Genomic DNA, 6,000 nt, shown 5'->3' with positions numbered 1-6,000 from the left:
TGCGAGATGTGATGTGAAGTTTTCTGTGCCTTTCGGAAAACACCAGGCAGGTCTTCTAGGAAAAGAGCTAGACAAGTGCAGGTCGTTTTGTCATCCCAAAACGCCCATTTTTGTGATCGTCCATGGTTTTGTTTTTTGTTGTTTTTTTTTTATTTTCCTTCCTCAACTTTAACATATTTTTCAGGCTCAATCCATATTAATGTTGCTACATTTTTTTTTTATTAATTACACAGCGACAGCCGCGGAGTTCTCTCGTCCAGCCGCGCTGCGATTCCGTCGGTAACCACCAGGAGGCGCTGGCTCAGCCCGAAGGCCACCAGCAGCGGTGGCGGCGGCGGCGGCAGCAGCAGCAGCTTCTGGCATCGCATCCGCGCCGGGCAAAAAGCTGCAGCTAATTCGCCGCGAGGAAGAGGAGGATCAAACAAACCAACCGGTAGCTTGGTTTGGCCTCTCTCTCTGCGGTCACGGATCGTGGCTGGACTCGCCGCCCCGGTTGCATTGTGCACCCCCTCGGCCGGGAAATGAAGAGCGACTGGCGCCGGAGCAGGGCTGTGAGAGCGTGGCCGAGGTAAGGGGGTTTGACCGTGACCCTGAGCGGTGACAGGCGCCTGCATTGCCCGCGATCGCAAGGCTGGGTGACGGGAGGAGTTGCGTGCTAGGAAGTCTGCCCCGGGGGTGGCTTCTCGCTGTCTGGATCTTTTATCCCCCCACCAGGTGAAAAATGGAGGAACTGCGAAAAAAAAAACCCCCCAGCCTTGTTGGATTTTGTATTATCCTGCTAAAGACTGCGTTCAGGGCTGTGAAATAGCCGCGCCGCAGTGCAGAGCAGCGGCGGGTGAAAGTGAAAGGAAGCCGGCACCGGGTTTCCCCACCCCCATCCGAAAGCGCCTTTAGATGTGGGACACCTGCAGGGGCCGGCGCGGCTCCTCGTTCCGGTTTTCCCTTCCAGGTAATGAGATCGGGGGCCGGGAGGGAGCGGCAGGTGGCTAGGGAGCACCGCTCGCCGCTTGTTTCCGGCTTCCTTCCTGGGGAGGCCTTACTTCGGGGGTTCCCTTCACCAAGCTGCGCCAGGTCTGCAGCCAGCAGATGCTTTGGCTTGTGTTGACTGGTGCAGGTGCCAGATTTACTCTGCTTCTTGGGTAGTCGCTCAGGGGGGCCGGCGGCTAGTTGTGCAGGTCATATTTATTTTCCCCTCCTGGCAGTAGGCAAGAGAGGGAGAAAAAAAAATCTAAGGATCAGAAGGAAACTGAGGAGGGTGTAAGCGAAAGGAGGAAGGTGGGAGGAACACTTTCCTTGTGCTTAAAATGCTGCTGCTGCTGCTTGTTTGAGGGATACTGTGCCCAGCATGGGAAGTGAATTCCTCTGAACTCTTGTGCATCTGATCCCTGGTAATGTTGGCCCTGCTGTTACTGGCATTTTGCTGTTTATGACCAACAGCTTCTTAAAAAGAGGCCGCTTCACAGAGTTGCTTTCTGCGTTTGCGCCTTTCAGTTTGATGGTCTTTCCAGTTTGGCAGTCTGGGACAGATTGCTGCTCTCCAGTGTTTGTAGGAGGGGGAGGAAGGCTTTCTGTGGACAGCCTTGTGCTAAAGAGGCTTCTCTTTTCTTGCAGAGAGTGTAAAAAACTTTAAAACTGCCTTGTTTTTGTTTTTCTTTTTTTGGGGGGGAGGGGTGAGATTCATTTTTAGGTTTGCAACTGTTATCAACAAATCCTGTCACGGAATTAGTTTTGTGAAATGTTTTGACTTGTGAACAGAATGTGTCTTTGCTTTGCAGCATTGAAAACACTGTACTTTAGTGTATTTTGCCAAGATTGTCACTCAGCTTCAGGTCCCCTCCATGCCTTCCCTACTTCTGCAACTACTTCCCTGCTCTGAAATAAGAGAATGATTTAATTTGGGAGCTGCCTTGGTGTCTCTGTTGAAAAGCTGCTAACAGGAAAGATAGCTATTAAATAATGTTAGTCTCTTTGTAAGTGCTTTCTGATACACTCACAGGCTTTCTCCAGCTGTTGGATTTGGCATATGTTTCTGGGTTCGCTCATGGGTGGTTTATTATTATTGTTATCATCTCAGTTTTTATGTTAATGATATTGAATTTGATTCATGATTCACCCCCAATTATTTTTTACCTCCACAAGGGCAAACATTGAGATAAAGTTGAATAGCCACTCATGTAAAACCAGATGTTCATGAGATATTTAGCACAAACTAGATAATAATAATAATTCCTTGCTTGGAAGAAAGCTATTCAGGGTAAAGAAGAGAAGCCACCATAGATGCTCCACTAGTGCCCTCCACTCTGCCTACAGATGTGCCCACAAAGACTAATTCACCCAAATGCATGCATGCCTCTCATTCACTTCTTTTATTATATAATTTATATATGCTCCAACTATCTAGACATTTAAAAACTATCTAACATACTCATACCCATACATTCACCACTCATATCATATAAAATCCAATGAACATGTTTTAAATCTATATACCTCATACAATGGTGTTATATTACTCTGTTAAGCTGATTACTCTATTAAATATTTTAACAAGATATTCTTTTACTGTTAATAAATTCAAATGCTAGTATATTATGTTGTTACTCCAACCCACAAAGCTGGTCACACTATTGACCTCATATTCGTCAATACTAATGACTAGAATACTATCGCAACTCACATCATAGAAATACCTTGGTCTGATCATCACCTAATCCAAGCATCCTTGACTACCAACTCCATCCTTACTCCTCCTCAAAACCCACTGAATAAAATAACTTATCGCCCCCCATTCAACACTGCAAGGAACAATTCAAACAGAACTAGCTAACATAAATCTATTAAACTCTGAAGCCACAACATCATGGCTAATGATCACTAAAAAAGTGGCTGATAACATCAATCCCATCATAACTAAAACAATAAAACGATCAAAACACAATAATCCATGTTATAATGATAGCATCAGAGCTTCTAAAAGTCTACTCCGAAAAAAAGAAAACGAATGGAGAAGGAACAAAACTTCAGCCACACTAAACAAATACCGAATCCACCTAGCACAATATAAATACACCATCAACAATGCTAAGAAAGAATACTTCTAAAAAAAATCAACAAATTTCATCATAACCCCAGAATGCTCTTCTCAATAGTACAATACCTCCAAAGACAACCCAGAAAACTACTTGCACCTCACACAAAAGCGATGATTTTGCTGATTTCTTTAACAATAAAATATTAAACTTAATACAATCCAACTTCGTCGACAACACCCAGCCCATATGTTTGAGCACAAACATAAAGTCAAAATGGACAAACTTCGACACCACCTCCACCATCCAGATTCAATCAATTATCAAGAAAATGAATCCCGCCAACCACCCTTTAGATAGCATCCACATAACAAGCCTCAAGGCAATTGAACCTACTATAACAAAAACAGTCACCAAGATCGTCAGTCTATCTCTTACTGAAGAAAGTTACCCCAATTACCTCAAATCAGCAATAATCAAACCTATACTAAAAAAGAATAACCTTGACCCAAAAAACCTAACAAACTACCGCCCAATTTCTAACCTACCCTTCATAGCCAAGATCATCGAAAAAGTTGTTCACGCCCAACTTGTTGAATACCTTAAAACAAACAACATCCTATCCCCAACCCAATATGGTTTCAGAAAGAACCTCAACACTGAGACTCTCCTTCTTTCATTAAATGACACTATGCTAAGAGGATTCGACAATGGAAAACAATATCTACTCATACTCCTCGACCTCTCCGCAGCATTTGATACAGTAAACCATCAAATACTCCTAGAACGATTGACAGAAATTGGTTTAGCCGACATTACTCTACAATGGTTCTCATCATATCTTTCCAACAGAAGCTACCAAGTATCATTCAACAATAACATCTCTAAAATTAACCTCAATACTGGAGTTCCACAAGGCTCAGCATTATCTGCCACTCTGTTCAACATATACCTTTTACCCATTTGCCAGCTACTAAATGATCTTCAAATCACCCACTTCCTCTACACAGATGACATACAACCTCTAATTCCCATCAAAAACTCCATTGATGAAACATACAAAGAAACATCTATTCTACTTGACTCAATCAGACAACTCCTTACAAAATTAAAACTCATAATCACCATGGACAAAAAACCCAATCTAACACCACCACCTCAACTCACAGCTAACAATCAAATTAACTCAATTTCCCCTGTCACTCACGCCAGAAACCTTGGAGTAATCATTGACAAAAACCTATCCTACAATAACCACATAACATCCAAAATCAAAGAAGGATATCACAAACTCCTAATCCTAAGACGTATAAAACCTTTCCTAAACTCGTTAGACTTCAGAACTGTTCTGCAACTAATAATCTTCTCAATCATAGATTACTGCAATTCCCTACTAATTGGCCTTCCCTACAACAACATCAAACCTCTGCAGATCCTACAGAACTCAGCAGCCAGAATTGTAACTGGAAAAAAAAAAAAGAACGATCACATCACCCCCATACTAACTTCACTACACTGGCTTCCTATTAAATCCCGAATTGAACATAAGATCTTGACCATCATACACAAATTAGTACACTCCGGTCATCAAAAACAAACAGGTTTAAAAATTTCTCCACAAAATAACCATAGGAACCTTCGATCAAATAACACTTTTCATCTAACTATTCCTCCCATCAGAGATGCTCACCTATCAACCACAAGAAATAGAGCATTCTCCATCACCTGCCCAAAAATATGGAACTCCCTACCACCTGATTTGAGAACACAGACTAACATTAAAACATTCAAGAAAGATCTAAAAACTCTGCTTTTCCACAAAGTCTTCATTAACGATCAGTTAAATCAACAATCTAACTACAATCAGTACCACCAACCAAACCAACGCAAGAAAGAAACAGAAACAACGACCGGCATCAACCATAGTCATACCACTATGAACTTGTAAGAAGCAACACTAAGAGTCGACCTCTAAGATGAATAAATCCCAATACTGTTACCGTCCTCCTATCCCTTTCTTTCCATTTCTTCCCTCCCCCCCCCCGCCCTCTCCACCTTCCCACCAGCCCTCCAACTGTTATTTTTGCAATGATTAACTATGTTTAATTATCTGTATTCTGTTTTGAATCTTGTAAACCGTTATGATGGCTGCACCGAATGATGGTATATAAAACCGAATGAATAAATAAATAGATTCACGTCCACGTCCAACAAAGAACTATGTTTCACCATCTTGAAAAAGGGCTTCTTCAGGGACAAATTACAGCACTTCAATAAATTCTTCAAAACGCAGATCTCAATAACCTGCTCAAAGAGCTTCATTCAATACATTATAATATCTTCAACCTTCTTCCAGTGTCAAATTACTCCGCATAACTTCCAAAGAGGTTCAGCATTCTTCAAACATCAAATTGCTGCACGTAATTTCTAAGAATCCTTTCCCATCAAGAAAAATATTGAGCGTTTTAAGAGCGCAAGGCTCCAGAGTAGTGTTTAACACATTTCCAAATTAAATTTTGAGGAGAACGTCAGTTCTGGATGAACATGTTGAATAAATAATTTTGGAATCTTAGGAGTACGTTGATTCTGGGTGAATATGCCGGACCAATGGTTTGAAGAAATTTATTAAAGAATATCTTCGAGATAGCTAATTGTTTTGAAATGTGTTAAAAATTACTCTGGAGCCTTGCGCTCTTAAAATGCTCAATGGGGCAGATTTTCAAAGGGGTACGCGCGTACCCCCCCCCCCCCCAAAAAAAAACCTGCCCCAAGCTCCCCCTGTTGCATAGGCTGCCGGCACACACAAAGCCCCGGGATGTGCGTAAGTCCTGGGGCTTTCTGGGGGGGGGGGGGGTGTCGTGGCCGGTGCGTCATCGGGGGCGTTCGGGGGCATGGCCACGGCCTCCGGACCATGGTGCGCCGGCAGCCGGCCCGGCGCGCATAAGTTACGTCTGTCTCGGGCAGGCATAAC

The 6,000-nt window shown here is 42.8% G+C and overlaps 1 protein-coding gene across 1 annotated transcript in view; it reads left to right on the top strand.

Moving 5' to 3' along the window:
* Positions 1 to 465: 465 nt before the first annotated feature.
* Positions 466 to 6,000, top strand: part of PTPRE (protein tyrosine phosphatase receptor type E) — a 557,332-nt gene continuing 551,797 nt past the window's right edge. The window contains exon 1 of the mRNA XM_029610013.1: positions 466 to 568. The gene's annotated coding sequence lies outside the window, so the exon portion shown is untranslated. The remainder of the gene's footprint in view (positions 569 to 6,000) is intronic.

This window comes from Rhinatrema bivittatum, chromosome 7 (assembly GCF_901001135.1).
Source record: "Rhinatrema bivittatum chromosome 7, aRhiBiv1.1, whole genome shotgun sequence".
Lineage (NCBI taxonomy): Eukaryota > Metazoa > Chordata > Amphibia > Gymnophiona > Rhinatrematidae > Rhinatrema > Rhinatrema bivittatum.
This window is presented reverse-complemented; position numbering and strand designations above follow the sequence as displayed.